A 6,692-nucleotide genomic window follows, 5' to 3' on the forward strand; every position below is an offset into this window, starting at 1 on the left:
TCCCATTAGGCAAGGGGTCAAAAGACATCTACAAACATTTCTCAAAAGAAGACTCGCAAACTAGTAACGACAATGATTACTCCAAATCACTAATAATGGGAGAAGTGCCAATTAAACCAACTCTGAGATTTCATCTCACACCCAGCAAATTTTAGAAGACCAAAGTAATTATTGGAGAGACACACTCATCCACTTGATGGAATTGTAAAATTCCCGGTCCAACTATTATGGAAAACCATTTGGAATTCTGTTTTTAAAAACTGACTAAAGTGTCCATATCCTCTGAGCTAGAGAGCCCACTGCCAGACGTGTATAGTGAAGGGTTTAATGTGAGAAAGAGAGACCCTACAGACACCCAAATGATCTCTGCAGCACTTTGGGAGCTGGCAAAGAATGAGAAATAAAGTCAATTGCCAACAGTTGAGAGGTGGCTAAAGCAATTCAGGTAAATGAATGCAATGGAATAGGAGAGCTTCCTAAGAAACAATGAAGATCGAGAGAAGCATGGGAAGACATAGGAAATGATGCAAAGTGAAGGAAGTGGCTAGAACTAGAGAAACAAAGCAAACCACAACAATGTAACCAGAACGACCAATAAAATGAAAAACAAAAGGCCAGAGAAGAGTTAAGAATTCCCTTTCCTGCCTTCATCGCAGAGATGGCAGAATATGGGTGTGAGCCACTAGCCGTGGTTTTAGACGGAGTTAACATACTGGTTCGTTTTGTTTAGTTTTCTTAAACTGTTTTGTTTCTCCTTTTCAATTTTTTGTGAGAAGGGATAAAGCTCTGGGGAGGAGAAGGGATACATTTTAGAAAGGAGTGTGATGGAAAACATAAATGAGGCAATGACGATTCTATTTTCAAAATTTAAAACAATCCATCAGCATGTGTTCGGCAACTGAGTCTTAGGGAGTTAACCGAGACACAGAGTAATTAAATGACTTATCCAGAGGAAAATACGCTATGTATCCGAGGCAGGTCTTGCATCCAGATTTTCCTAACTCCAAGACTATCCTGATGTCTAAGAAATCACATTTTTGCTCTCACCGAATGAATTGTTACCATAGAATGCCACAGATGGACTTCATAAAAGTCATGTTAACTCCCTAGATTTACAGATGGGAAAACTGAGGCCCAGAGCCATCCTGAGCGCTAAGCCATTTTGTAAGCTCTGTCTGTGCCGGATATAGATTTTTGCGGCACGATGATACTCCTCTCGACTTCTTCGATTACCACAGTTCTGACGATTTTATTCCATTCTAAGCTTAGGGAGCTGAAGGAAGAATCCATGGCAATTGGGGACTGGTGGGAGAATTCTATTTCTAAAGTCAACTTCGTACAGGCCGGCCGAAACCCGGAATTAATTTTAGAGACCAAGAAACGCAGCTCGAACAGTTCTATAACATACGGGGGTTGGAGGCTTACAGAAAAATCGAAAATTAAAAAAATCATAATAAAAGACCTTAGCTTAAAAAAGCCAAGACCTCCCACTGCATCCAGGGTCATCTCCAGTTGTCTTGATCTCTCTTGCACTAGACCCAGATGGCTCTGGAGGGGAAAGTGAGGCTGGTGACTTTATAAGGCCCACTCTCACTTAAATCCAATTCACTTGCACGTCAGAGCATCCCCTCCCCATGTCATGGCCTTCTTTGAGGCCGAAGGACACGTTATAACCACCACCAGCAAAGTTATGCAGGTAGTAAGAAGTGGAACTGGGGTTCAAACTCACGTCCCCTGGTTCTGACTTCCTTATCTGTAAAATGGGCAGAATCCTATTTTTGCTCCTTACTTGACAATGCTGCCTGAAGGAACACGCTATATAAATCTGACTTATTCTCTAAATGCTTCCCTTTTTGATATGTAACAGTCCCTAAAGGTGGGCTAAGCATCCCATTGGTGTTTTCAAAGAGCCAGAGTCTGGAAGGGTTTTCTGAAGAATCCCATTTGAGAAGATTCATTCTTTGAGCAGGGTATATTGGGAAATGACAGATGTAAAAAACAAATGGTATCAATAAAACTGAAAAAATAAAAAGAAGACCTCCTCCCTTTGATATGCTAACAGTCCCTAAATGGGGACTCTAGACATACAGTATCACCTAAGGAAAGGACTTCTCAAAGAAGCAGGATTTCCCAGTCCTGGATTTGAAACAGGCATGTTTAGGGTCCTGGTCACATGCCCTCATGTGTGATGATCTTGGCCAAGTCATTTGCCTTCTCAGGCAGCTATCAGTTAGACAAAATCTATACATATTAGAGGGGTGTGTGTGTGTGTGTGTGTGTGATCTATTTTAGTCATGAGGGAAAAAAGACAGAGGCAGGAGGAAGAGAAGGTGGAAGGAAGAAAATAAGGTAGGGATTCCAGAGAGGGAAATCAGGGAGTGCAGGGGTACAGTGTGCCATTCCGTAGGTGGTTAGGCTCCCAAGATCCCTCTTCTCTCTACCTCCCCAGCCTCACCCCTACTTCCTCCCCTCGGTCCCTGAGGGAACCTGGCACGTTTTTCCAGGACAAAGAGAAAATCTGTGCCAGAGGCAGAGGAGGCTGGGACCCCGGGGCATCTTTGCCCCGGCAAGTCCCTGACACTGCCTAATTGTTAGCTTTTCACTTTTATTTTTTTGGATTGTTGAACATGCTCAGCTAGAGCAAAAAGGCTAGGGTGGGATCCAGGGGGCCCTGTCCCTTTTCCAACCTTCCCAGTTGGCATCCCACTGAAATTCAAGTCCATTTGAGGAGGGATCTAAGGGAGAGAGTACACAATGTCAAGGAGAGAAAGGCCACAGGCACGATTTCTCCCCAAGGGCTAAAAAGCTGGAGGAGCTCTGTTCCCTGCCTCCAACTGAGTCCTCCCTCACAGCCAGTTCTCTCAACGAACACCTGTCCTGGATCACAAAGGGGGTCAAAAGAAAGAACGTGGACAGCTCAGTGTTCAATCTTCTCTCCTCCTGGCAGCACAACTCGGAGTGAGCGTCCTGGGCGGGGTGGAGAATAGGAAGGGTACCTTGACTGTCTTTGTACCGGAAGGGCAAAACGATGACCTGTTTGGGGGCATTTTAGATTGAGGACAAACCAAGACAATCCCATAGAGCAGCCTTAATCTACCCCCGGTAGCCCTAGAAGTGGGAGGGTGCTCCTAGCCTAAGAAGGCAGGGTGGGTGCATTGACTTCCTAATAGCAAGGTAACTGTGGTGCATTGGTTAGAACGATAGACTTGGGTGTCAGGAAGGGGGTTTGAAACTTGTCCCTGACACTTACTCCATGGACGACCCTGGGAAAATGACTCCTCTCTTGGCCACTGTTTCTCCCTCACCTATGAGGGTCTTTAATTCTAGTAAAAAACAAAACAACCTTAATAATAAATGGAGGGGTACCAGTTACAGGTGCTGGATGGACACATCCATCAATTAAGAAGCATTTATTGAACTAGATTCGGTACATGAGTGAAAGTTCCTGCCCTCGGGGAGTTTGTGTTCTTATTTATCACATTTGGTCATTCCCCACCCTTCAGGTTCCTCTCCCCTCCCCCCCAGGAGACCCTTGAGAAGGAATAACCCCACCCGGGACACTACCTTTCGCTGTAAATGGCACCCTGCAGTGATGAAGTGGCCTAAAGGCAGGCCTTCGTTGGGTGCCCGATCTCCAGGCCCCCACCGGTGTCTCATTCTCCCACCTCCTCCAACCCGACCCCCTCCCCACCCCCCGAACTGGGAAGCTGCGGAGTTCCCTTTGCAGCCCTCACGCAGCTTTGCATTTGCCCATAGAATTACTCGATAAGATTGCTGCTTGGTCTTGGGGCAGGGGAACAGCAGCAGCAGCAGCATTTGTGTCCATTCGCAGAGGGCCGAGTGCTGGATGGAGGTTAGCCCGGGGAAGGCTGGGTAGCAGGAGTTAGGGATTTGAAGGAAAGCTGGGACTGAACCCTGCTTCCTCCCTCCCCGCCCCCCCCTTTCCCCCTGCTGATCAGATGCTCTTGAATAAGTCACCTAATTTCTCAATCTGTTATCTTTTCAGAGCGATTTCGCTCTGCTAAAAATTCTTCCTTCCCTCCCTCCCTGTCTGGTCTGGAGGGAAGAAAATACTTGGGCGATCTTTTAGGTAGTGAACCAGAGAAACGTTCACTCCAGGGGCTTTTAATCTTTGAATGACAACGACAACTATGTCACCGAGAGAGATTTAGAGAAAGTTGGTCCTTGTAGGCGGACCGGGCCGGGCAATGGTTTGGGATCCCGAGAGCGCTCCGAAAACACGGATCCGGGCTCTACCATTTACTGGCGGGGTTATCTCGGCCAAGTTATCGTTCCCTCAGTTTCCTCCTCTGTAAAATGAGGAACACGGTATCAGAGCTGGAAGGGACCATCCGTAGTGTTCAGAGTCCAAACCTCTCGTGGCAGAAGGGGAAAGTGAGGCTGGAGCCGGTGATCGGCGAGCCTGCTTCCAGCTTTTTGCTGGGACCTCCGTTACCGAGCTGCTGATGGACCGGCCTTCCCCAGATTCCCGTAGGCGCGATGGGGACGCGCCGAACGTCCGGGGCTAACCCTCCCCATCTCGAAAGAAAGCGCTCAAGCCGCTTAAGACATCGGACGCTTTGCCGATGCCCAGACTGGGTCGGGGTGGGGGAGCGGGGATGCCGAGGGCAGCGGGAGGTTGCCCCCAAGACACTTCCGACGGGTTCGGGGGTCTTCCGTGCTCCGGCTTTAGGGCGGAGGGCCGGGCTTTGCACGTTTCCTGATGGGGGCCGCGGGGAGAGAGAGGGGGAGGGAAGCCGAGAGAAGTCGGGAGCGCCGAGGGAGGGAACAGGGGAGAGAGGCCGGCCGGGTGGCCGGAGGAGGAGGGGCCCCGGGAGGGAGGGGGACGGTGGGGTGCGGCTGGAGGAGGGGCAGGGCCTCGGAGATCCGAGTGAGACCAGAAGGGAAGGGAGGACTTGGAGACCGAGGAAGAGACAAAAGGACGGGATGGGGGGGGGGGGGAGGCGCATGGATATGGGGGCGGGGCCTGGAGCCTCACCGGGGTACACCGGGAGGCGGGGCCTGGAGGACACTAGGGTGACCCCTGGGGGGAGGGGCGTGGATGGGGAGGTGGCCCCGGAGTGTTAACATACTGAGGCTTTAGGGAATGGAGACGCCCGAAGTGGGGACCCCACGTGGGTATAAACTGTCCGCAAGGAGCGAGGCCTGCGGCGCCGGGGTGCGCGCGAGGGGTCAGGCTTAGAGCACCGAGCAGGGTCCCGGCCCGAGGGGCAGGAGAGGCTGCAGGAGATCAGATGGACTCGCGGGGAGGGACTTGGAGCTGCGCGTGGGTGGGGAATCCAAAGGCCACGGAAGGGAGACTCTGATGGGGCAGCCCGCGACGGGGCGGGCCGGGCCCGGCTGGGTGACAGCGAGGGCAGGAAGCGAGCAGTTCACGGGTGGAGGGGCGCCGGGACCCTCGGAGGAAGAGGAGGGCCGGCTGGGGCGGCCCCAGCTCGGCAGGAAGGCGCCACCACCGTCGCCCTCCCCTAGTCCCTAGCGCGTCCCGCCCCGCCCCGTCCGGGGGCCCTAAGGGCAGCGGCCTGGGCCGTAGGGGAGCCGAGCTCGGACGGTACCATTCAGCGCAAAGGTGGGGGGGGGGACCGGAGAGAGAGAGAGCGAAAGAAGGGAGGAGTCAGGGGTCAGAGCCCTGTTGGGGGCGGGTGGGGGGGGAGCCACACCCTGGGAAAAGGGCTTGGGCACATCCAGAACGGACCAATCAGCGAGCAAGGCCAGGGTGGCGTCAAGGGGCAGCTGCGGCCAATGGGAAGGAAGAACACTTCGGAGGTTCGGAGGAAGAAAAGGGGAAAAAAAAAAAAAAGCCATACATCGGGAAAAAAAAAAGACAACAAAAATCCCACCCAATTCCCCCCAAACCCATGAAAGACTCCGATCCGGAGCTGGGAAGTGTGGGCGTCCGTGTCTCGAATAACGAGGCTCATTCGCTCATTTAGAGCGCGGGGTCATCGGCATCCCTCCTTGACCGCAGGGAGCCCCGGGAGCCGAGGAGGGTCCCGGGAAAGTCGATGGGATTGGCCACTCGCTGGGGGCTCTGGATCGGGCGCGTCTGTAGGGTATGGGGTGGGAGGGGGCCTGGCCGGGTCGGTCCGGGGCCGGAGGAGTCAGGCGGCCACAGCCCGCGTCCCTGTGGCGAAGGGCACCGGACGGAAGGAAGCCGCGGCGACCCCGCCCCAAACGCTGGAGTCCCCTTTCAGTGATCTGCCACGGCCAAGCCCGAGGCAGCGGCTCCACGGGGTGAGGGAAAGAATTTTTTTAAAAATCCCTAAGCATTTTGGCACGCAGCACCATACCCTCACCCACTCCCATCCCCGCCCCTTCTTTCGGTCCTGGACCCCAAACCCTTTCCCTTTGCCCATCTTAGCTTGTTTCCAGGCTGAGCTGCCAAGCCTGGTGGAAGTAGGTCCCCATATTATTTTCTGATATTACGTGGCTCTTTCGGAGGATTCAGAATTTAATCCCCCCCCTCCCAAGTGACTCCTGTCTGCGTGTTCCCCCAAGCTCCCTGAGGGCGTCCACCCAAGGTACTGAGGGCTTTCCTCCAACTAGCTTGACCTTGTGTCACGACAAGGTGAAAAGGGTGTCTGTGCATTATCTCTCTCTCCTTCTCTTGGCCATCACCAGCCCACTTCACTTTGTGGTCGTGCGTCTTTCTGATAACTTTTCTGTAGCTT

Source organism: Antechinus flavipes, chromosome X (genome assembly GCF_016432865.1).
Source record: "Antechinus flavipes isolate AdamAnt ecotype Samford, QLD, Australia chromosome X, AdamAnt_v2, whole genome shotgun sequence".
Taxonomy (NCBI): domain Eukaryota; kingdom Metazoa; phylum Chordata; class Mammalia; order Dasyuromorphia; family Dasyuridae; genus Antechinus; species Antechinus flavipes.